At 40.1% G+C, this 26,885-nt stretch overlaps 1 protein-coding gene across 2 annotated transcripts in view; it reads right to left on the bottom strand.

Annotated features, from left to right (window-relative positions):
• The window catches only part of PRLHR (prolactin releasing hormone receptor), a 63,498-nt gene extending 37,254 nt beyond the window's left edge, over window positions 1–26,244 (bottom strand). Inside the window, exons 1-3 of one of the 2 annotated variants that reach the window (XM_068951614.1) lie at window positions 26,179–26,244; window positions 16,053–16,182; window positions 15,582–15,758 (exon numbers count right to left, since the gene is read on the bottom strand). The gene's annotated coding sequence lies outside the window, so the exon portion shown is untranslated. Of the gene's footprint in view, window positions 1–15,581; window positions 15,759–16,052; window positions 16,285–26,178 lie in introns of those variants that run through there. The other variant, XM_068951613.1, reaches the window with a different exon arrangement.
• Between the last annotated feature and the right edge of the window lie 641 nt (window positions 26,245–26,885).

Here is a 26,885-nt window from a genome sequence, read left to right as displayed (position 1 = left end):
GGAAGGCTCAGCAACGGGGCCTGAAATAATGGGTACACTTTGACTGGTAGATTGTGTGTGGCCTGCCCTTACCTGAGTCAAACAAAGGGAAGTCAGTGGCATTATATAAACCTCACAGTAGGTTAGACTAGACTGGCTTACTGGTCATCCTCCTGTTCCTCTTCTGTTCCTCAAACTTGCTAATCTTCTGTTCTAATAACTGACCACCAGGTTACACAGAAACCCAACTAAAATCAAGTCTATCTTATGCTGAATACCATTCATAATGGCAAATAACCCATGGTCTAAAGGATGAGCCTAATGATTTTAAAACAAGGTAGACAAAGAATATATTGAATTTAGGAAGAATGTTGTTGTTTTTAATATTTAGCTAGTATGCCAAATTTTCAAAGGAAAAGCACATGTCCCGGTCATGAAAAGTGAATAATCATTCATTGCTTCAATTACAGTTCAATCCCATAAACCATTTGCAAAGAGGCTCCTGGGTCCATCCCACCACCTGGCTTTCTACCTTACATGACAGTTACAAAATACATCCCCAAAGTAATTTAAAAGCTGGCTAGAATAGCCTGGAGTTTTCCAAGATTATGACAGAAAGAAGCGTGATGGAAAAGCTGTTTATTAGGAAAATACTAGCAGTTGGATATATTTCACTTTTAAACGCATATCAGCCCTATTGACCTTTGTCAGATGGACAGGATAAAAGAAGCTGAAGCACTTCTTTTCAAACACTTTTGTTTCCACTGGCAAACAGTGGAACAAAAGGGACAATCATATTTAGTCTATTGATTTCTATGTGCCATTTTCAAATAGGTTTCCGTTAAATGATTCAAGACACACAAAAAGGGGAGAGAAAAGTCAAGCAATAACATAATAGTTTAATAAATCACTAGAAATTGACTGTTTCATAGTTTAATTTTGGTTTTTCACATTTTGAACAGATAAGGTCTTATTTCCAAGCAAAGTGACAAAACTTAAATCCAGACTTCAGTCCTTTGTTTGGGTGTTGACTTCAGATTAGATCAATTTTAAGTTATTTTCCCAATAATTACAAACAATCAAAATAACTTTTTCAGTCTAAAATGCATTTCTCTTTAATAAATCTTAATACATGAATCATCTGTATTTTTATGCTATTGCCAAAAGGACACAAAAGCATTACGCTCAAACTGAAAATGCTGTGAAACTAGATGACATTTGCAAAGAACGTCTTGTCAGAATAGTTTTCCCCCTAACCTTTAATGAGTTTATTTTCTGTATATGTATTACTGTCAATGGAAGAACATTGTGTCCTGAAATAAAATATTTGTGGATTTTCTATGTCTTTGCTGCCTAGGTCTCCCAGTTCAAAGTACTATTCAGAGGCTTTTAAACTGTTCACCATATCACTCCTGTCAAGTGGAACTTGAGCTGGCCTATCTGTCCTTCTTCTGCAGTATTGATGTATCGGCAGGAAAGGTTTTCTTAAAGCCTAAATAGTTTTCTCAAATGCATTTAGCAAAACATACATATTTGCGGTATTATTGCATATTGCTAACAGTAGTGCGATTGCAAGCCACCAGAAGTGGCACCACAGGCCGTATCCAGCTCACAGACTTTAGGTTCCTCGTGTTCAATTTAATGTTAATAAATCTAAATATTTGTGTACCCTGTACAGATTCTTCACATCCAAGTCAGCAGGTATGGGACAGCTCCTGAATCATATAGTTAGCATATAAATAAGCCTTTTTTTCTCTCCTTCACATTTCTTTCCTCTTTATAATTACCCAGCCAGTATTAACCTTCAAGTTCTTTGTGGATTTTGGATACTTGTTTCCAAATAGGCACACATGTATTGATGCTTCTCTTTATGACAGCTGTAAGGTGTTTTGACATCCTAACATCAGAACACAGCTTTGGCCAACCTGACATTCCAAAACCCTCTGTCTTTTTTTGCAGATGGTATTTTTTTTGTGTGGCTCTTTCACCTCATTCTTGGTCATGACCAGTAAGAATGTTCCCTGGAACTTAAGCAGAAAGTGAGATTCTTGTGCTTAACTCCTCCTTTTGTTTTACTTGCTTCCCTCTAATTTCTCCTATTTTTTTCCACACACCTTGTTATTTCTGTTGCTTTGTGTGGTTCCTTTTAACCTGATTCACAGATGTGCATTTCATGTATAGTCTTACAGTATGCACCTTTATATCTCTCAAAGGAAAGAGCAAAAAGCAACAAAAGCGGAAAACATCTCCTCTTTGTCTAGAGAAAAGCTTGCATGATGTTTTTCAAGCTACCACCTTGTGATGAGATTTTGCTGCCTGGGAACTTGACACGGCAGCCTAAAGTGAGAATAGGATGCTCACTCACAACCCACAATAGTCTCCAAGCCTGTAAACCAGTTCCAATTTTTCTTTGGAGCAGATCTGTTGTTTCAAGCATATGACAATATTCACAGCCTTTTCTCAGGAGTTGCACAATTCTTCAAGTTTAATGAGGAGACTGAAAATTTGGTAAACAAATTGAAGAAGGTAGAAGACAACAGGGAAAAGGTCAGACAAAATAAAAATTGCACTGCATTAAGAACAAAAGTAAAGAGGTATGCAATACACAACGAGCCTCACCAGATTACTGAATTCTTAGTGCAGACAGTAATTCTCTGCTTGACTGAAGGTGAGAGGTCATACTGGTACACATGAGACTAGGGTCAAAAAAAACATTAATTATGTTGCAAAGTATTGGTAAAAAACATCTTTTAAAAATTCACTGCTGGTAAGAGAGAGAAAGCAGAAGATAAAAGTTCAAATAGGATTTTAATTAGATGCCTTATTTACTGCGCTCTGTACACAGACCCATGCTAACTGGACACTTTTTTCATCACACTACAGAATGGCTACAGCCATGCTTGGGGATCGGAAAAGGAGCAAAAGAATTATACCCATCAACATAACTTCAAACTGGCTGTAAAGATCTAGAGTTAAACCTGGAGATAAGTAAAGCCAAAAGATTTGCTAAGAATCAATCACAAAGCAAATCAATTTAATGTCCTTGTCTGACTGCATAACAAGCCTTAAAGATAGAGAGGAGCAATAAATATGACTCATGCTGATTTTCAGTAGGACTGTAGGCTCTTATATGAGCAAGCTAACAAACATGACCTCCCTAGATAAAATAGTGTGGGATGGGTGAAAAATCCCATTTAGGCACAAGCAGCTCTGCTCTCAAACACACTTCTCCTATATAGTACAATTTGGAGGACAAGGATCTTGCCCCATTCAGTACTTTCAGCATGCATCTGGAAGATGGACTAGAAAGGATGCCTATTAAAATGCATACAATAGCCCGCTGGAACTGGCTTCAGGCATGTTCAAGGAGAAGTTTAGTATATCAAAGGGTTTTGTCAAACTAGAGAAATGGCCTGAGAAAAACAGCATGTGACAAAAAGGACAAGTATGAAGCACTATGTTTGGGCAGGAATAGTCAGCTGCAGGGGTACGGACTGCAGAGATCATAGAGACGGTCCTCTTCAACAGCCAGCTAGAGGAAAAACACCCAGAAAATAGGCAGCTTGCAAATAATTAATTCCTTGCTTTACATGGATCCCAGTGCCCACTGGAATGCTTCCTCCCTCAATATCAAGCCTCAGTATTTTGACTGAAAACATTCTTAGAAGAGTTATGTAGCGGTCCTTGCCACTCTTATCCCATGCAGTAGAAAGCACCTGGAAATTCTTGTGGAATCAGCAGTTTGCGTGGATTACAGGTTCAGCCGGAGGAAGTAAAAAAATCTAACATGCACTCCCATGTCAATCAGCTTTTGGCCACCCCAGTGGTAATGCACATCATCCCATAAATATTACATCTCCATTAGTTCTCTCCGCAACAAGTGTTACAACCTCAGACCACTAGAAAGCAGGGTGTTGCTAACTGACCCCCTCCAGGTGTCATATTGCCTACACATGAGAACCTGCATTTTAAGAGAGGAAAGCCATTATTCATACCTAATGGTGTACACTTCAAATCTCATGCCTTTCTTCCTCTCAAGGGTCTTGCTATTTCCAAAACTAATCTTTCAGTGAAGAGCAGATTTTAGGAACCAATTCAGACTTAAATGAATTATGTTTGCCTTTATCTTTCTTATTTTCATCTGATCCATTTTCACTTTTTTATCTGTTATTCTAGCATGCTGTTGTTTGCTGTACAATCAGAAGTCGAAAAGTATGCTCTTCTTATCATGGATCAGAGTTGGCAAATCTTCTCATTCCTTAGTTTTCCCTTCCTTTCCATACACCCCCACCCCTTCAACAATTCATTGGGTAATCTAAGAAATTTTCATACCTTTGTTTTCCTTACCAAAAGAAAAATATGTCACAGTTTAGAGGTTATTTGAGTACTGAGCATGGAGCTAAGGATTTTCTCTAGATTCTCTATTATATTCCACATATTGCGGAAAGTAAGGTGTAGGTGTCATAAGGCTTGGTTAAAACAAACCTACAGATCATTTTAAAATGATTTGAGTGCTCAATTCCTGCAGCCAAATCTTCCATTAATTCCAATGCCAGACTGAGGTACTCATCACCATAAAGTTGGTGCACAGTAACTTACAGGATCATACATAATGTAGGGAAATTTATTTTACACTTTGCAAAGTACCAACTGTGGAAGAAATTCTATTTGTGCCTGGAACTGACCTGCCAGACTGGGCTGGTGCCATAATCCAGCATTTATTCTTGTTCTTGGAAGGGTAAAAGCAGGTTGCAAACTGGGAGATTAAAAAAAAAAAAAAAAAAAAAAAAAAGGTCTCTCCTGACTCCCTTGAGCTAAGAATAAAATATGAATCCATGACCAGTGTGAATAATCAGATTAAGAACCTTGTAGTGGAATATGGGTTGAGGTATTAGATAAAAGGATGGTTGATCAGAGCACAAAAGTTTCAGTCCAACAAACTGTGGTGTAAGAATCTTGAAATGGCCACCAGTATGCTCTAACTTTAGGTGGGAGATAAGCCAGATATTCATCTCCACACTCCCACTTTACTCACCAGAGTTCAGCTTCCTCCCAGTACAGAATCGGCAGAGGGGAGAGCTGTCTCCCGCACCCACAGGAGACATTGGAGAAGTGAGTAACACACAACTGTGGAATAGCCATCTCTGATTACAAAAGCCATCGGAGAGAGAGAGAGACAGAGAATCAGGTAGTTCCTGAAATGAAATTTCCAACCTGAAGATACTTGAGAGAAGAAATATTGACTGATGATATATAAAAGAAATGAAAACCCTACTTTGGAAAGTCAATACTTAAATATACAGGCTAGCACTCAAGGACATTTCATGGCTGGGAAGAAAAACAAGTGCAGCAAGGACATCAGAGAGAGAAGTCCCTGTGGAAAAAGCATGAAGGGGATTGACAGGGCTTAAGGAAATCCCTGTGGAATGAATGCAGTCTGCAGAAGAATCAACATTCACAACCTTAGCAGGAGTATGCTTAGCTTTGTAACGATGTGAACTGAGAAGTATGAATCAAAAATTCTGTTCTAAGATCTTTAAGTCACAGGATTTTGTATGTACAAAGGGTGAATGTTCTTGTCTAGCTAGGAGAAGAAATAACTTCTGAAAGTTAAGACCTGTGATGAGTTATATCTAAACAGCATCATGTCTTCTTCTACATCTATTGTCCCCATCTCTTTCTGGCATCCATTTTATTTCATTGTATTGTATTCTTTTTTCTATAGAAACTAAAACAGTGTAAGATTTGATCACTCCTGCAAGGTTTAAGGGTTATAGTTCCCCCAAGCAATCCAAGTGGAGGTCATGTAGCACTTAACCTCCTCTAGCATGTTAAGAAGCTGACCTGACGCAGGGGTAACACCAGAAATGCATAAGCGTAACTTCTGCAGAGGAGTCCAAGACACTGTCGGAGCCTTTCTCCATACTGGGCACAGCCAGTCTCCAATCCCTGCTGGAGGTCACCTTTTGTTTGGAAATAAATTATTGGGGTTTTTTTTATTTGGGGTATTTTTGCTTTGGCTTACCCCAAAGCAGCTCTCCTGAGATCACTGCAGTTTGCCATAGAGCAAAGTAGCCCAAGGTGCAAGTGCAAGTGTTAGAGCTGGCTCGCAAAAGACAGTACTGAGACATGTGAGTCCACAGAACTGGGAGTATGCTACCATAGCAGTGTGGCTTCAGGCTATATCCTTTTTCCTTCTCTCATACTTATTAATATTTCACTCTGAGGAAGAAGGACTAATATTCATTTTACATGATTAAACAACTCATCAGTAAGGAGCAACTATAATTTATGCAATACTTGACTGCAGAGTAGAAACAGTTCATTGTTCTGAATCTATTCTAAAGGATGAAATTAAAAGATAAAAGTAAATGTCTACAGAGATATAAATACATAGTATTTCTCCCAGTTCTTCCTCTTTTTCAGTCTCCTTACAACATAAATTACTAATGTTTTTATTATCCTGTCTTCAGCAGGCAAGCATCAAGACATTGAGTAGTAAAGTCAGTTTGCTATGGAACTTAAACAACTGTAAGAATATAAACATGTAATTGTAAAAGCGGAGCAAAGAAAACTTTGGGGAGAAGATTGACTGTTATATACTACTTGAGCCTCAGAACACTGCTACCTGAGACACTAAGTCAAGATTTAGCACACTAGGAGGCCAAATCCCCAAAGTATTTTATAAGTGCATGTTCTGCAGCAATTACAAACCATAAACCACTGTTGCCGGTCTCACGTGTTGCCATTCAACTATTCCTATCACTGAATCCACTGGACAACAAGCTGTCAAGGATTCAAGTTACTGTAGCTTTTGCATGCTTATTAGCCTGATTATCAAAGGGCAGAACTGCGGTCAATCTGTTGACTACTTAGATTTTTCTTGTAACAATGAATAGGGGATTTTAATAGAAATTGTTATGACTCGATCATTCTAACTACCCTACTGGAGAGGGTGCACCTTACACTGGTTTGGACATGAGCTGAGGGACCTGAAGAGGTTAGCAATTTTCCATCTCATACTGCAGGAGCATTGCTACACAGCCGCTTTCACTCTTCACAACACTGTGTGACTCATTTCCACAGGACAGGGCAGTGTGCATACAGAGAGAGGAACATGTCAGTGGATGTCCTTTGAGTTATAATAATTTAACTCCAGCTGTTTTCATTATCCTATGAAAGGGATAAAAAACAAACACAGTCAATTCTGAACATAATGCAAGACGTTCTTGTTCATGTCAGAGACATTAAAATTATGTCTAGCAACAGAGCAGAGAAATATCAGAAATAAACTGTTTACTTATGTAAAGAGCCAAATACTGGGCAATACAATACTGAATTTCAGTAATTAATTACACGTTGCTGAAGTTCAGCTGTATAACCTGTGGTTTTCCTGAAATGCTAGCAGTAGTTTCAGCTATTCTTTACGGCTCTGTTTCAAAGCCCCCTGAAATGGATCACAATCTCTGTATTGACTTCAAGAGGCCTTAAGTCAGACCCCAAATACTCAATGCTGGGGATACATCTGCAGAAAATTTAGGATTCAGACTCCAGTCTTACTCAGAGAAGAGTGGAAATGAGGTCTTTGTACAGCATTTGCTAAAATGTCAGTATCCAAGCTCTGATTTTGCACATATTAAAAAGTTAAAAAACAGAGAATCGGGTCCATTAGTCTTCAGTATTTGGTTAGTCAGTATTAGTAGCACAGGGGATAATTTTAGAATTGTGTAAATTACATAGAATATGCATTTGTCATTAGGAAGGAAAGTTATTTTGCTGCCAATAGGCCCAAGTAGCAAATACTGTCAAAAGCAGCTGAAAATTGGACAGATATATAACTGTGTTAGGCTACAGAAACAGGAACAGAGAGGTAGAGCTCCACACATTCATACTCTCATGACCACGTATCAATGAATAGGACATGCACGGAAGCAGTTGAAAATAATCTGAGAAACTTAGCCCAGTTTAATTAATGGGGAATTTTCCCTACTGTAGGTAGTACCCACAGGTTATCATCACCCATGGGTATCCAAATGATAACCAACCTTTCTCAGGAATGGTTTCCTATTACAACATATGTTTGCTATGGTTGTCCCTTCATGCATTTGTAACCTTTACGAGACTAAAGTCCAAAAAAAATTAATTCCTCCAAATCCATGTCTTATGCAACATAATGAATATCTTACAAACCAAACCATTTCTAACCAAATTTTATATAACGTGTCACAACTGTATTTCTTCCATAGAAAGTTCTGCATGTAGATGTTCCCGTCTTAATTCAATAGAACTTTCTGTAAAGCTGTATTAATTTGGGGAATAGCAAAGGCAAGCGAAACATGAACTGCTATATGAACCCTTAGTAAATATCTTCCTTAAACAGGAAATGTTGAAAAGCTCTGAAGGGGCCAGGACCTAAAGGCAAGAGAAGCAGCCTTTGCAGCTGAGCTAGTGGCACGTACATAATCTTTTCCTGCATCCCAGGATGACAGATGGTTGCATCTCAGAACTGGCTAATGTGATCACTGTGATCACATGATCATACCTATGTGTTGTATTACACAAGGATGTAAAAGTTATTGCTATATGATAGCAAGGGATCAATTCAGCTGTCTAAATATAGGCACCTAACTGCATTTGAGACGCACTAGGATATTTAAGACATCTACATGGGGCTGGCAAATAGGACACAGGACTGAGAAAAGCAGTGCCCTCTTGGAGCCACAGCTAGATGCCAAGAAAGATATACAAAAGGATAATAGATGCCCATATTTAGGCAACTGAATCAAGACCTAGTTGACATAACAAGTAGAAGAAGAACCTGCCATATGAGAGATCTAAAAAATCTCAGTTATCTACAGGAAAATCATTTAGAATTAGCCCTTTTATGAGTAACCTAGAAGCAAAAAATAACAGAAAGGAGTACTAGCCACTGAATGGATAAGCCCAGTCACACAAAGCAATCAGAATCACTTGGCAAACACAGCAAACTCAAAAAAGCCCAACAAATTCTTTCATGGATGTGAAGTATATGCTGAAAGTTCTTTTTTTCAAGCAGTGAAAGGACCTATGGCTAGAAACCGTTGAGAGGTAGAAAGGAAAACAAAAGGAGCTCATTCATGCAAAATGTTCAAGATAGTATCCATTCCTTCCAATCGTATTACCAAGCCTTCATGTGCCTTTCTGAAACACACATTTTAGCAAAACACAAACTGTACTTTACTTGAGCCTAAGCTATTAAGTCCAGCACAGCAAATGCTCTAGAAATGTAATGGCTCATGGCATACAGGAAGATCAAATGGTCTCTTATGGATTTAATGACTATATCACTGGACACTATGGGGGAATCAGTATATTATTACCTTTCTTCAATAGGGTTTCGCAGAAATTCTAAGATGGCCAAGTCAAATATGTCTTAGCAGACAGAGAACGGGATTCATCCTCTTTAACTCCAGCTATCTAATCTTAATAAGTTATCAAGGTTTCCTATTATCTATGGAAGAAAGCTGGTGGTTCAACCCCAGCTATTGTTAAGTATAGACACCCTTTACCGGGGTGTTTTCTCTCTCCTTCTCACTTTCCATAAAGGGATGCTGGGCTACTAGCTGAGATGAGACACCTATCTTTTAGATTGCTAAGTGAGATGTGATTAGTCAATTACTGCTGACCAAATGATTTTCAGCTGTTTCATTTTCAGTAGCTTCAGTGTATGCATGTTGTTCATGCTCTTGTCATTCTGATAACTGTTCACTTGCTAGCAACATGATGTCCAGAGTGCCAGCACTTGTCAGGTTTACCCAACAAAACTTGTATATTCACAGAAGGAAAGGTACGTTTTCATATCGCCGATTTGAGAGGAACAGAAAAACTAACCTTTTTAGGTTAAAAAACCCAAGAAGCATAAGAGGAATAAATGCAACTCCCATTAAACAACTGAGAGATTAAATAGGAAATATACATGAATGAAGCTGAAAAGTCCAAAGTGCATTATAAAAAAACAGTGTTACCCTTTTCTAATAAAATTCAGCACTGAAAATAAAGTGACTCCTGCAAATTTCTACCATTCTGCATAGTACTGATTTACCTCTTAACCTGCACTTCTTACATCTGCAGCTGCCATGGCTCAGTTTTTTAACTTCTAATAATCCTATAAGAAATGACAATGATCTGGCATGAATGACAGATGGGAAATTGCGAGCCTTAAAAGATATAGTGTCAAATATATAACAAATTCTGAAGTCTAGAGACAAAGGACACCCACCCACACATAAGATTCCTATGTTCTACGAAATTCCTATCATCAGTCAAAGCCTTTTATTTCCCTTGCCTTCATCCTTTTATGTGGTATTTCTGTAAGTAGCCACTCATCAAGTATCTAGACACCTAAAAGATAAGGCAAGTGACTACCACAAAGAGAGAAAAGTCAGACAAAAACGATCTCTGGATCATGACCTCAAACAGTCAGAGGATCTTCTGTTATCTTTGCTCTCCTTGGACATGTTTCAAAGCTAACTGGAATCATAGAACTACCAAACGTCTTCTTTTTTCTCTGAAAACTGAAACACTCATCAGGCAGTAGGCTTATTTGGAACAACTATTTCAAGAAAGAACTGAAATAGTTTAATTCGGAAATGTTGCTTTGGTGCTATATGGGAGTTGGAGCCTGGCTCCCTTATGCTTTCAGTCTCCCATCAGAAAAAGCAACAGCTAGATCTAGAACAACCCACAATTAAAGGAAGATGGTCCTCATGCTGTAGTCAAACATGGAAAACCAGAAAAACTTATGACAATAATGGAAGTCCAGCAAAATTAGCTTGCCTATATTGTCACTAATCATTTAAAAATATGAGGTTAAAAAGCACCAAAGAAATTACTTTGGAGCTGAAGCAATCCAAAATAACAGCCCTAATAACTGAATTGTGTCACTGGAGATTAGCCTGCTGTGAATTACAGCAGAACACATGTCTGGAGCAGCCTCTTCTGCTATATTTCCCCTGCTACAAGTTATTCGTCACACAAGTGAAGCAACAACCTTGGGGTTTTCTCTCTTGTTTTACTTCAGAGATAATGAAAGATATCCTGGTTTGCAAAGGAACTGCTATCTCCTTAAAATAAAGGCCGAACCCAGATATTTGAATAAGCAACCTTGTGTGAAACACGTGCTAATCCACTTCTAATTGAAATATTCACTTTAAATATGGAACACGGATTAAATTTACAGATATCCAGTTATCTGAGCAGATTAGTCCAACCTGCAGGATCCCCATATTATAATTACATTGTGCTGCTGTGCGACCCAGGAACCTACACACAACTCATGAATCTCGCTATCCACGTCTAGATCTAGCATCAAGGAACGCAAGCAGCTAAATGAATTCTGCCTGGGAGAAAAACGACGTGCAGCTTTCATAAAACTCAATTTTCTCTAACTTCTTTCCCATGGGAGTAAGCTTCACTCCCAACACACAAAAAAAGCTCAGTTGTTAAAAAGTGCAGACCGCTGCCACTTAGGAGGGACTCCCAGAGAAAAATAGAAATTTGGAGAAGGAAGATTTATTTCTGCTGTAGGACCAGCTGAAGGAAAAAGAAACTGACCATAGAAGGAAGAGGACTCCTGGAGTCTGAGGAGAAGTCATGTAAAAGATGGATGATCTTTGACTTCTTAGAGGTCTGTGACTTGTGACCAAAAAAGAACAACGAGAAAACTTGAGCAAGAAAAAAAAAAAACTTTATTTTAATGTTTTGCCTACACCAGGAACAGTTGAATTGGGAACATTTTGCAAAAAGCTCTGTTGCTTCCTCTGTCACAGATCCGTTATGAACATATAGTGAGCCTCTGAGTGCCTAAGATACAAAGGTGTCTACATGGAGAGTCCTTGTTTGGAAAGTGAAGGATAGCTGGGCCAGAAGTTCCTAGTTCCTTGAAGAGGTGAGAGAAGCTACACCTGTGAGGAGTTTGAGATGCCAAAGAGGTACTGCTGAAATTGTTAGGACTTCAAAACTATAACAGACTGACCACTGTCAAGCAGGGAGGGTTCCACAGTTAAACAGGGTATTGAACAGAAGTTCAATGAGAACTTTCTCACTACTAATTTTACTTCTGTCTGTATCACAAATACACCTAACTCAGTAATATAGCTGAGCTGTACATGACCACGACCACGACTTTGAGAGCAGGCAGAACATCCTGCAGTGTGCTGTGCTTTTTTGATTAATTAAACTTCAAGGCACCTCAGCAAGTAATGCACCAAAAAATTTAAAAATTTCATACTATGTATAAGAAATACCTGCTGCTTTGACGTCTCTCACCAGCACACCTTGAAACAGACACAATGCACTGAGGCTGCTAACTTCTCTGTCTGCTGCCAGAGATGTTAAAACTATGTTTATGGATCAGGCAGCTCAGTCAATCTGAACAGTCAAGACTGCCAAGGGAATAGCATAAATCTGTAAAATAATCCTCCTTGAGGTTAGAGTTTATCAACTTCTGGTTTGCCTGAACTAAGCCTAGCTTCTCGCATTGACAGCTCGCTACAGACTCTGTAGCCTCAGAACACGAAGATCATAAATAACTCTTTCCAGAATCAACTGTAATCTACATATTTGGGAAAATCATGTACTCTCCCATTTGGGAAGGGAAGAGATTAGCCTTTGTTTATGCCAGAAGTTTGCCATGCATTGAGGAAGATAGCACAAGCCCATTAAATTTTGCATTTGGCCCAGTGCCTGCCATGTTCAGTGTCAACTCTATTGATATTCCCTCAGGGGAGTAACTCATGTCAAAGCCCAGCAACCTGCAACACAGATAGAACAAGGAAGTTTGCCCTTCAGTTTACGTACACATTCATAACTCATGCAGTCAGACATCTCCTCCTATGTGTTGGGAATGTGCTTCACCGTTGACATTTGCAGCAGTTTCAACTTATTATAGTATTTTATAGCTAGCTTTTGGGTAGGTCATTAACAAAAATAGCGCAAGCATAACCTTTACAAAGAAGTGTTAGAAACCATCCAGAGTGAGAGAAGTTCCTTTATATAGAAAGTAACTCCTTCTAAAATACCAATCAAAATTCGGGGGGCCAGGCAGGGAAGGAAGTGGAACTCACACCACAAAAATCTTTCCTAATATCAGCGTCAAGATTTTGAATTAACAGCGCTTGTGCAATTGATTCCCAAATTCTTTACTTAACATGCTTTGATGGCAAGTGCATCATATGTCATTTTCCATGCTTAGGGATTCCACGTTGGGACAAAAACTTATGTATACACCTACCTCTCTCATCCAAATTTAAGTTAAAAAAGTCATATCCCTGATGACACCAGCTTTTAGCAGTTTTTATTTTGTAATTAATTGCTCTATTCACAGAGTATAGCTGCTGGAATTACAATTCGTCTGATGTGGAAGTAGAGTTGTTTTAAATATCAACCAGTATTCAGTAATACTCTATATTTTTTACTTGAAGTAGCAGGATAATTTACCTATTTCTATTTTTATATTACACTTACCAGTCTTTACCTGTCTTATGCATGGTTTGAAGCTTGTTTGTTGTTCATGTAAAATTTAGCAAGTCAGTTAACACACACCCTCAAAGCGCTAGGTATACGTCAGGATCACTGCTCTACACATATGATTTATGGGTACCATCCTGATCTATTATATAACACAGTTTGGCAGGAGTTCAAACATTAAATCAACAAGATTTAAGGCTCTAAGGCTTAAGCAGATTCTTAAAGTTAAGCCAGTACCTAAAAGACGTCCTAGTCGTGGACTTGTATACGTTATTTTAATCTTTTACATTGCAGAAGCATTAAAAATCATTGAAACATAGCTATCTTTAGTGGTTTTATATACTGTAATAATCACACATAAACAGGTGCAATAACTTACTTGCTCTGTAACAATAGTGTTCCAGCTACATGCATCTTGGCAACTTAGAACAGAATAATATAACCAGATTATTTAATTAATACCTTCACTGCCTTTTCCGTAGTTTAGACACCCCTTGGAACACAAACTTAAGGTTTATGAGACTACATACATGTTTGGGACACTATAGGGTCTGATGCGCCATATGCTGAGCATCCATGCGCTTCACTACAGTCCATAGGGGTATATAACTTCTTGCAAGATTTCCCCTTTAGGCGGTTAGTGTTTCCCCACTCAGTTCCCATTTGGTACTTGAGATATCACCATATTAGCAGGGTAGGTAATGAAAAAGCATGAGAAACTGAAAAAGCAAAGTCTTTGCCATCTTCTATGTCCTCTTGTACCAATTTGTTCATTCTCTGTCTTCCTAAGAGCACTGCCCAAAGGAAACAAATTAAAAATGCAAATTACCAGGAAATATCTTCATATAACTCCAGATAGCAGAAAAGAGACTGTGGTTAGTAGGATATGCACCTCATCAGCTACAAACTATTGTTTTCTAATGATTTTATGGCCAGAGAGTAACAGTGCTTCTGATGAGGATGATGCCTCTTAGCTAAGAGCTGAAGCCTTGGCTCCTTGCCCTCATTCAGCTGTGCTTCGCAACTTGCTGACTATACTTTGCTTGCTGTTTTAACTGAACATTTTTGGTCCTCACATTCCCTCTCACTATGGAATCTGTCAGTCTTCCCCTTCCTGGGGATATCCCTTCACCAGGGATATTATCCCTTGGGAATAATATCCCTGTATCCCAGTTTTCCATTTCTAAGTAAATAACTCCAGCGTGCCTATTAGGAAGAAAACCTTTGAAATGGGCCTCTCGCAGAACTTGTTCTGCTATCAGCTTTGCACCAAATGTTCACATCAGTCTGGCATAAACTCAGAATCTTCTGAATACTGCAACCGACAGATGACCAAATGAAATGTTTTGATTTCTACTTGAGTTGCAATACATTATTTTGACACAAGTAGGTAATCCCTCAAGCCACTTGCTACATTTCTTAAAGTGCTATAAGTCCCAATTGTCCCATAGGTAATGTCATAAGCATACGTTTCCTACCAACGAGTTTTAATACAATGGTGTGAATACATCTACAAATGCAAATGTGAGGGTAATGGAAAATAAATCGGAAGACAGGCAGCTCTCACAGATACCATACTGTATCAGTACCTATACGACAGATACTGATCATATATTCAGATTGAATTAGTAAAGACTTCATTTAACATCTTTAGGAAACGACCAAAGAGGCTCATAGAAACTGCAAGGTCTAGTGATTCAGGGCACTGGAAAAATATCTGGACTGTTCAATATTTGTGCAGCAGTCAACCAGCAAAACCATTGAAGTGCTATTTGTCTGGAAGCAGAGTTAATCACCACAGGCAAAGCAATTGCTAGAGAGGAGAAACAAAACTCAAAAGATGAAATAATATGCATAAGAAGGAAACACACATCTAGGAAGAGAATCCCAATCCAGTCTTGGGTGACAGGGCTGAATTAACAAGGCTTACTTTAAAGAGATCAAAGGACATTGATCTGTCGGAAAGATCAATCCTACAGAAAGGAGGAGGATTTTCATAAGTTAGCTAAGTAATAGACAAGAGAAAGCAATAGAAGTAATTTCCTTTCATTTCTCTGCCTAAAATCCTTACTGCTTTCAAAAATTTTGAGACTTACAGTCCAAGGTCTCCTGGTCTCCATGCGGCTTTTCTTCAGGCCATTCTTCTGCACCTAGTTTCTCTTAGTCTCAGCTGAAGCTAGAAAGGATCCTTTTGCTATAAAAGCATGTTTCTCTGAGGATCTTTCTTGCTGAAATATTCTTGTCTCCAAGGCTGCCATTTGTAAACAATCAAACTGTGAACACAAAAACAAATTACAAAGATGTAAACTACATATATGCACAGTCTCCAAAACACGAGCTGTGCGCTAATAATGATGCAGGCCAGAAATGCACTAAACTTCTTCATAAAACAATGAAAGAGAATTTTGCTAAGGTGAATTTAAGTAGGATTTGTAGTTTATATCTCTATCCTTCATATTCTGTATTTTTGGATTTGTTAAGAAATAGAGTTCTGTTCTGAGAAGTATCATGTTTGAGGCACTTCAGTCAACTGTCAGAACAGTAACACACTTGGAACACAGACATACCTGGAGCCCCTGAAGCAGTCATGATGAAAGAGATTTTTGTGGGTCCTTCATATTGTTAAAATGAGGACAAATGGTGGACTCATTTGCCTTAGGTGCAGCTCCTAGGATGGAACTCCAAGTCCTCCAACATCTGTGGGGATGAGACTTGGGATGAATTCAGATGGGACAGCAATGTCGCTAATCTAGTAACCTTAACAGCCATATTGCTCACTGCAGGAATCCAAAACATGTGCCTTGCTGCTCTTTCTCCTTAGAGGTGCTTCAACACCAGTAAAATGGAAACATTAAATTAGAACTTATCACAAAACTTTGCTACAAGTGAAGTTAAAACATTAGTTGCTTCATTATACCCTCCTCAATTATCTGTGTGAACAAGGTAGTCAAAGGAGAATTAAAATAGGCCTCTCTCTAAATGCACATCAATATCTGGTTATACAGATCGTATTAGTCACAATTTAGTTCAAAACTATGCTGGCAATTATATAAGCATACTATATTTGAAAGTTCAGCTGAAAATTGTTCTTCAGCGATTCTCACAATGAAAAAAATTATTAGAACCCCAACAACATGTTAATACAGTAATTTAGCTGTTCTCTAGCATTTTATATTACCTGCTCTAATTGGTTCCTTTTATGTTAATTGTACCTCCATGTAATAAATGTAGACATATTCTGCTTTTAGTAATGCTACAAACTAAAAGAGTCACTTTGCACTTGCAAACAGATTAATCTAAGTTTACATAAACAGAGGCAAGGAATAGTCCCATTTCAAGAGCTTATGTCTTTTAGTGCTCACTTAAGACATCTGAACAAAGGGATAAGAAGGCTTACTAAGGGATTGGTGCTGCAGAAGTCAAGTTCTCAAGCAATTGAAACTCCCACGTGATAAGCCCAGGGACAGTTCTGCTCCTGGTTCTGCGGAAGACTTGTCTTTAGTCCCAGACTGCAGCCACATTGTACCTTACTTGAACCGCGTTGTCTCAAAGATGTAACAAATCAAGCTGTTAGATGCAGAGCATCTTCTCTTTCATCCTGAAAATCCTCATTTACTCTATTGACAGCCCAGATGCTGTTGAAGTCCCACGCCTTGTATCAGCTCCCTTTCTGCAGAGCTCTCTCCTACACCCATGCTTCTCCTGGCAGGTGGTAGCCTTGCTTTTGAATTTGCTTTCTCCAGTACAGCAGGAATGGTCAGCAACTCCCTAAAGGGACATTGGGTACTGTTTCAACATAGCACAAGAATGTTAAGGCCTAGGGTTGACTTGGGAAATAAATTTATATCCTGCACAGCAGCATCAATTAACCTCTTTGCTTAGCAGTGCAATCCAAACTGTATTCACCTACCCTAAAGCCTTTGGGTGAGTTGTGGTTAGAGAATCCCCCCTTTACCACCTTGCCTGCTGGCAGCCACTGGGCACCCCCCAGGTTTTGGACTCTCTCCACTCTGGGATTCATTTTCCTCTTTGGCCCAGTAAGGTCAAGGTTTGCTGATGCCTGGGAAGCACTGAAGAGACTAAGTCCTCAAGTATTTAATTACCAACTCACCTCATCCTGCTGGTCCTCCTCTCACTATAAAGATTAAATCCACAAATTTGCTTTCCTGTAGTTTTCCTTAATCAGCAGGAATGCAATCATACTTATGCTAATTGATCTCTTCTTACCCTTTCCATTCTGCAGACTTCCAAATCACCCTGGTCCTGTCTTTCTGCAGCACTGAAAACTATACATAATCTTTATAAGGATACCAGCCAGCTAATCTTTTTTCAATGATTTTCAGTAGAGAAATACTTTTTGGCTTCTCTCTTTATTACCTCCCCCCATAACACAGAAAACCACTGTGACTCATTCTCATCATGAAAACAGCAGCTTACTAATGAAAAATTAAAAGCACTGTACTCCCATCTCCAATTTTTGCCAAGATAAATCATAATGTATGCCAAAAGCACACTGTCAAGGGCAGAAGCCTTTTCCGGATGTAAAAAGCTCATGATTTTTAAGGAAAGTGGTAAAGAGCAATGACATCTACACTAACAATTTTTTCAGTGTAAAAGTTTGGTAATTTTAGCTCATTTCTCTCACTCCAGTCATACCTTGTCCTTTTAGTGACATCATTCACAGAACTTCCAGAAATTATCCCATTCAGGGTAAATAGTCACATATTTGCTGACAATAACTGATTTATTTCCCTTTTACTAGGACAAAGGCTCCATTCAGAGGACACTTTTACAGAAGGAATTCTTGCAATGTCACTGACAGATTCCCCCCTCACCCTTCTGATCAACTCGTGCAGCAGAGATAAAAGCTAGACTCCCTCTATGAAGCAAAACGCAGTAGAACAAAAGAACAAAATGAATTTCAGACATCAGGTGCGGTGCATTTGAAGGATTCTGCGGTGACTGTAAAGACCTTTGATGAGAGGGTGATACCAGCAATGCTGGAGTGATTTTTTACCCAAGCCAGGCCTCACTACCCAATCCTGCCCAGGGAGGGGCTCCCAGTAGTGCCACACATCCCCATCGGAGTGATTCCACAAAGGCAGCCCTGAAACACATAAGGTGACTGAGGGCTTGCACAGGAGCAAACAACATCTCTAGAGCCCTCAACTTTCTCCTACGGTTATTGAATCAAGCAGACACTCTGCTGAAGGAATGAAAGGTTTGAAGGCAAATTTTCCTATTATCGTGTAGCACAAGAAAAGGAGGATCTTGCCACCTTCACGGCTCTGCAGAAGGAGCAGCTGTCCCCTCCTCTCCTCTGTTCACCCAAATGACCACTGCTTCCCTCTCAGCAAAAGCAGCAGTCAGATCAAACCCCCTGTGGCAGCCAGGAAGCAAGAAGGGACTAAGTAGAGCCTCTTCCAGCTCCAGGATCCAGGCTGCTCCCACTGAAAAACCTGCTGATGTTTCTGCTGCTCCTGGTCAAACCTGCCTGAGGAAGGTTTGTCCCCTTCTCCACGCCAGCACCCTCCAGCGCTCTCTCAGCAGCGACAGGACTCTCAGACACTTGTGGGACTATCAGTCCTCCTCACTTTGCCTGCTCTGCTTGTCCAGGAGGATGACTGCCAGTCTGACCCGTGACTTTGTAGTGTGAGCAGGACCTGGTATATAGAGAAGGACTCCCAAAAGAACTTCAGTGATTTTATATAAAAGGTCTATGGACAGGATGAACTTAGACACTTTAGAAATCTTCTAATAAAATACCATTGATTCTCTGAATTGTCTCTGTTGAGAGTCTGTATTCTGACTTTCTAGCAGTATGTTTCAAGGTGAGGAGGGCAAGGGAAGCTGAAATTAAGAGAGGATGGCAAACAACTTGTACCAGTACAGGTTGGGGGTTGACCTGTTGGAAAGCAGCTCTGCAGAAAAGGACCTGGGAGTCCTGGTAGACAACAAGTTGACCATGAGCCAGCAGTGTGCCCTTGGGGCCAGGTGGGCCAAAGGGATCCTAGGGTGCATTAGGAAGAGTGTTGCCAGCAGGTCGAGGGAGGTGATCCTGCCCAGAGGGGCAGGATCAGCCCTGGAGAGGCCTCCCCTGGAGTACTGTGCCCAGTTCTGGGCTCCCCAGTACAAGAGGGACATGGCACTACTGCAAAGAGTCCGGCGGAGGGCTACAAAGATGATGAGGGGACTGGAGCATCTCTTCTATAAGGAAAGGCTGAGGTAGCTGGGGCTGTTCAGCCTGGAGAAGAGAAGACTGAGGGGGGATCTGATCAATGTGTATAAGCATCTGAAGGCAGGGTGTCAAGAGGATAGGGCCAGACCATTCTCTGTGGTGCCCAGTGACAGGACAAGAGGCAACGGGCACAAACTGGAACACAGGCAGTTCCATCTGAACATGAGGAAGAACTTCTTTCCTGTGAGGGTGACTGAGCACTGGAACAGGTTGCCCAGAGAGGTTGTGGAATCTCCTTCCCTGGAGATATTCAAAAACCATCTGGACACAATCCTGGGAAATGTACTCTAGATGATCCTGCTTGAGTAGGGGGGGTTGAACTAGATGATCTCCAGAGGTCCCTTCCGACCTCAACTGTTCTGTGATTCTGTGACACTCAAGATACAAAGGGCTACACAAATGGCAGAACAAAGCACATTCCTTGGTACAGCAGTAAATGGGATGTGCTATAGTTATTGGCCTTTAAATACTCTGACCCACTGAAACACCCAAAAGAACCATTTGGTAACTTAGGTAATTTTCTGTTAAATCACATCAGTAATACAAACCCTATCATGTTTAAAGCTCTCACAAGTACTCCTTATATATGATAATAGAAATCTGCCTAGTCTAACACTATCATTTCAACTAAGAGTTCTATTCTTCCTGACAGGAAGAAGTCAAAGAAAACACAGCAGGAACCTCACTCAATTCTCATGAAAAATATGAACGCATTCCTCGGTAAAATGATAAGCCTGTTGCATTTGCTTACTCTAATTTGCTAACAGCCAAAGTGGAATAACCCCATGAACCTTCTCCTCTTCAGAGGACATTTTAATTCCTTTTTTCTGAAACATTTTTCATATAGAATTTTCAAAAAATAACTGAGCCTTCTAGTTATACCATGTGAAATATGTTTTCAAAATTTAATTCTGCTGAAAACTGTCACATTTTATTCAATTTGTGAGTTGCCCATTAAATAGAAAATCTAGTTTCCAACAAGCTCTATTTAATAACTATGCTGTGAAGAATATGATGGTTTGAGTCCACACTCCAGCAGTGCTCTTGACCAAGGCAGTAGGTCCAAATCTGTAGATCACTAGGTGCAATAGATCACAACAGCTGCTACACGAATTTTTACTGTCTGGATCACAGCCTTCTATAACATACTTAAACTGTTTGTAAGACCTGGAGCATTCCCATATCATTCACAAAATCCAGTTTGCACCTATTAAAAAAAAAAGTCATGCTGGCACACATACCAGGGAGAGGACCACAAACCTCATCAGCTGTTAAATACATCATCTTCCTAAATGACTGGTAACAGCCTGCATTGCCATTTCTACCTTTCAAAGTGCTGAGACATTAATTTGAATAAATATTAAAGAGCCAACGTAGTACACTAATCATTCACTATATGCGAGTAGCAATTCTTGTCCTTTGGGGTGTACGCAAAGAGGATTGGAGTCTTTTCAGAATGCCTTTCTATCAAATTGAGCAGTCTAATTTTTCTTCTGGGTGTTCATGCATACCTAGTAGGTTGTAGACATAACAGACTTCCATTTCCATGCCCCAGCAGGCCAAGAACGCTGCTGAGGGAAGTAATCAACGCTCAGAGAACGTCTCAGAAGCTAACAGCAGAGACCAACAATTATTGTTAAGAATAATAGTTTTGCAACAAACTTCTCTAGCTGCAGAAAATGAAGGACAACAACGACCTCAACATATCTTTGTTACTTTGAAAATAAACACACGCACACACTACTGAGGCCGTAGCTAAGAGACCGGTTTCTTTACAAAACCTTGCTGAGGGGAAGCAAAGAGGAAACTCAGTGCTAACCTGTACAGCGAAGCTGCTCATTACTGCCCATTACTGCTGGGCTCTTCTCCACTCCTGAGGGGCAAGGAGCAATGATGTAGCATAACAGTTCAGTGGGGTCTCTGCCCCATTTTCTGCTCTTCTGTTCCCAGCCATCCCACTGCATTTGGGCACAGCTGAGCCACAACATACTGTTCTCCAGTTGAAACTGTTGAAATTCACCCTCTTCCGGCTCCAGCTCCCAGCTGCTGCTTCTGCCCTGTCAGGTATGCCCTTGCACTGATCACACAAACGCTCCCTAGGCCACTAATGAGCTAGGAGAGCTTACCCAGGTCAGCTGGTCTTCCCTTAAAAGCTTGTTTGGCTGATACGGCAGTACGACACTAGCAGATGTGATGGGGTACTTGCCCTGGTGGGACTGTGTGACAAGCAGCTGAGGACACCAATGCCTTTAGCTGGCACACCTGCATGCAGAGGAGACTGTGGGTAAGCACAACCCTCACATCTCTCAGGCCATATCCCAGCAAATCTTTATTTATGCAAGCACATTTCCTGCTACCTTCACCAGACTTTAGTGAAATGTCATGATTTCTCAGGGTCCCCACATCTAAATCAGGCCGAAGAACTTCTGCTAGGGAAAAATTTGAAGATCTGGGGTTCTTATTCAATGACTTCATAGGAGGAATTCGCTACTTAGTGCTTCCGACACAAGTGAAGGAACAGTAATTTCACCATTCTCATAGCGCTTGAGCGTCTAGGAATCCTGTAACACTGCAGAAGTTCAAAAACATACCAGAAAATGTCTTTTCCTTATCAGCGTGAAATTCCTATGGAGTACATGCAGGCCACAGCATATTATATAACAGCACATACTGACTATTTTGAGAACAAATGGAAGCTAATGGAGGCACTTATTTTTCTAGATTAGGCAGTAAAGCATTTGTCTATTGCATTACTTCGTTATGTATATTTTGTACCTAAACAGCATCTATAATTTGACTACTCTTTTGTGATATAACCAATGGGAGTCATTGTATTATGTTGCATTACTATGGTTTTCCTCACAGGAATGAATCATATCCTTTTACAACCACCAGGATATAGTTTTGCCTAGTAACACATGGCAACCACTATATTCTGAATGCTAAAGAGCAAAGAGATGGCTATAGAAGTATGTAGCTATTTACATACCTATGATGCTTTACATTTTCCAAGGGCGTTTAGAAACGTACATGATACTCACAGAACACATTTCAAGCCATTTGGTATTTATCTGGTTTTTAGTTTGTTTTCTAAAAAGCCACTAAGGTCTGCAAACCCTTTAAGTGACACTGAAATTAATGCAAATGACTGATATAATGACTGTCATTTTGAAACACTTATTTTTAAAGTCAGTTCACAAACAGCTCAAGTTTATAAGTAGGAGGCAAAAATGAGCAAAACGGAGATTTTTCTTTTTTGTGAAATCTCCAGAGTCCCCAAGAAGTTTGTGTAAAATGAGTTCACCACATTTGTCAAAGTCAAATCTGAATGATACAGAAATGCAGACATACATCATTAAATAGCAGATAGTGTCACCTACAGCCAAGGTAATAGGCATGTCACGAAGACTTCAGACTGTCCAACAGAACACATAGTATTCATGTATCAATATATACGGATGTTCATACACGTGAAGTAGTCTAAATAGATGTTCTTCCAGTTCTACACGCACTAAACCCTGTTTCTTCAGGTTACTTGCAGACCATGGCAACAGGACTCCAATAACCATGAGTCTGCTCTGCAAGCACCCATCACTGCACCCCCGAGGGCTCTGCGCTGCCGCCTAACACCATGGCAGAGCCACGGCAGAGCAGGTAAAGGTGCTCTCAGTCTACAGCCTACCAGAGGAACACAGTTCAAAGAACCAGTCATGTGCCTTACACTTTAAGTGGCGGCATTTCTCTTGCTGGCCCCAGGGAACAAGCTTTGGGCTAACTAATCTCTCCGCGGCAGCACAGTCGGATCCAGTTCACTCTCACCCCAGTATGTCTCAAACCCCGTTAAGGCATGGGTCAAGGATAAGGGATGTAAGCTGAGACTACCCAGTGCTTGCATACGAGCTTGACTTTGGAAAATACCAGCCTTGCTGTACACAGAAGGAAAGGGGACATGGCCTTTTGAAAGATGGTACATGGCTTGCTACATCAGCAGAGCTGAGTTTTTACTGATTCATGTTGCAGAATTGCTGCATGTTCCCCATTTAGATCAGGCTCCGCGGACACAGTAAGGTAAGAGACAGAAGAACAGACAGATTTAAGCCCTGATTCAAATTGCCTTGCCAAGGCAGAAGAGTTAAAGGTTACAAAGCTTACTCCACGTTACTCCAGTACCGTAAGCACAAAACCATCTTTATCTTTAGAGACCACAGCCTGTGACATCTGCTGTCTGGATGCAGATTTGCATTTCTCTTTCCTAATGCGAGTTATAGAAAAAATATACCACTATCATTTCTTTTTCCTGTGAGTTCTTGAGCACCCTAACTCTTCACAAACATTCATACTCTTTATTAATTCATTTCCTTTGCTGTTAATTAAAACTGTCCTACTCCCATGCTGATTTCAGACATTGCACAAAAGCAAATCTCTTCCCACAACTTCCTTAGCTTCCTTGGTTCATGGTAAAACTGTTGAATAAAATATCTGCAGCAGAAATAATGTATATTAATAATGGAAAATTAATTAAGATAGCATCAACAATCATATACCACTATGCATGCACAGCAATAAATGAGTTTGAACATACAGTCTGGGATTTCTGAAGATGACTGCCACCCATAGGCATGCCTCTCTCCTGCCTGCCTTTGATTAACTTCCCTAGAGGTTTTTAAGTGGGTAGATCAGTTTCTCAATCATATGTTTTTTTTAGTAAACATGCATTTTTAAACAGAAAGTAAGCCAAAATGAAATGCAAAGCTAAACATGCTTATGACATAAATTAAAAGAGCATTTTTCTCTTTCAACCATATTCACCACTCTATATCAGAAATGCAAACCTACCTTCCTTCATCGAGCAAGTCACAAGGGATGACTGCCAGAGGGCTTCATGACACATTCGTGAGGATGCATGATGCATTCATGAGCATGCATCTGTCCCAGTGTCCAAGAGCCAATGAAGCAAGTATCCAAGTCTTGTTCATTGTTAAAAAGCATACATGCTGAAATCATCGCTAGAATGATGCATTTCATTCTCTGCGTTTTTCCTCTACTAGAGTATGATGAGACCCATAAAACCGTGCTGGATCTTGCTTAGGAACATCCCTTGTTCTACAGGGGTTGACCACTTTTTGCAAAAATATCAAGAAAACCTGATGTGTGACTGCAAGAAATGTATTCACCTTTAGCTCCTTGAATAACTGCTCTTTGTCTATTCACAGAAGATAGCAGAGGAGGTAGAAGTGCATTTTATTTTCCAAAGTATCAACATTTCTTGATTGGGTGGTTACGGGGACACATAGAAATGGAGTCTGTGACAGCAAACACTGTGTAAGAGAATATCCTCTTTTTATCTTCATTCCATTAAGACCTAAGGAATTTGTGTGGAAGGAGGGAGTAGAAATCCTTGGAGAAACCCAGCTTTTGGGCTCAGGAAGTCCAGACTCAGAGAAGTAGCTAGGAAAGGTTCCAGCAGGACTTACATCAAACCTATGTGTTCAGAGTGGACCTAGTGATGGGAATTGGCTATTGGTTCCATCAGCCTGCAACAGAAAGTCTTTCCTTTTATGCCCTGTCGGTACAGACAGTACTCACTGGCAGAGTAATAAAACAGTCAGCCAGGAAAAGCAATAACTAAGAATTTTCGTGTGCAATAGAATAGCTACTGAAGCTTGAAACTGGTAGTGTATTTAATCACTAGAGCCCCAAGAGAGCACTGAATTATGAGCTTCTGTTTTCATGAGTCCTGTTAATTAAAATTAAGCTTACATAACTTGGAAATTGCTCTATGACAAACAGATCAGGATTTATTATGTATTATCTACTTTACAGCCATATATAAATGCCAAAATGGTAGAAGTTTGACACTGACCAAAGGGACCGTTTTCATTTCGTACTTATATTCTGTACAGCATGGCATTCTATATTTATAGAGCACTCACCTCCTGTGTCTCCAGTACCCTCAGCTCCACCCAGAAGATAAGTTTAAGCCTTGAAATAGCAGGTATTTTTCACAGTTCTCCACACAGTACAGGCATAACTTGGGGATTCAACTTTACCACTTTGCTCAACAGACTTCCCCATATCACAGCGTGGCGACACCACATGGACCCTGATCCAGCTGTTTTTACACCCTACAGAATGCAGATTACAATGAACCTCAGTAGGACACTGGCCAGTTTCCCGGGAATGGAGATGGGTGACCAGCCCAAGAACAGCCGCCACACACTGCCACAGTGAAAACAGCTTTGAAGCATAAAAAAATTTTCTGATACTGGCGGATGGCTAAAATGAAAATTGAGACATAACACATCTCCTTTCTTCCACTGCTCATCCATTACTGACAAGTGAAACAGTATTGCAGTCTGTGTCACGGTTCAAAGGGGCCAGCAATCTCTGCAGGCTGCTGCGTATTTTCTGGGACAGAGGGATAAAGGTCAATAATGAAGAAAGCACTGCCCTACCCTCTGCCAGGAAACATTAACCAGTGGAGCTGAGCACACCGGAAAGTAGTTCTCAGAAGAGGCCGATATGAAGTTATTTTCCTCCTGCAGAAAAGGGGGAAAAGAGACTGAGCTGCAAGTTCAAATATGACTTTGTTGTAGGGCTAGCACTGCATTGTTATCTTTTAAAAATAAAGCTCAAATCTAGCTTCTCAAAAAGTATTCCACTGAATCAATGCCCTGCTCAAAACTCATGTGGGATTTTCCATTTTCCAGCCTGCTTCAATCTCCTTCTCATCATCTTCCTCTCCCGGATTATGCTTCCCTTCGGTGTCTACACAGGCCAAGTCAAGCAGGCTCACAGGATTAGGAAGCACAGAGTGCTGCATGTCTGGGTTTTTAACAAATGTTTTCAACATAATGGTGCCGCCAACACTTAACCTTGTTATTCCATCCTCTTACAGAATTTGCTAAATCACTAATGGACAAAAACATCCTTAGGTCCAGGCTCAGCATTGCCCACTTCTTTTTCTCTCATTAGTTAGTACTTTCTATAATTAGGCTTTCCCCACATTTCACTATATTAAACAATAAACTAGCAAGGGTTGTGAAAATAGTTATGAATAGCATAGGCCTTCACTCAGCCATGCATCATAACAGCCAAATGTTCATCATATCCACTATATAGAAAGGCCTCCTCCAGCACAGTTATAACAGAACGGAAAATC

This window comes from Struthio camelus, chromosome 7 (assembly GCF_040807025.1).
Source record: "Struthio camelus isolate bStrCam1 chromosome 7, bStrCam1.hap1, whole genome shotgun sequence".
In the NCBI taxonomy this organism is placed as follows: Eukaryota; Metazoa; Chordata; class Aves; order Struthioniformes; family Struthionidae; genus Struthio; species Struthio camelus.
The sequence above is the reverse complement of the archived record's forward strand: the minus strand, read 5'-3'. Positions and strand labels throughout refer to the sequence as shown.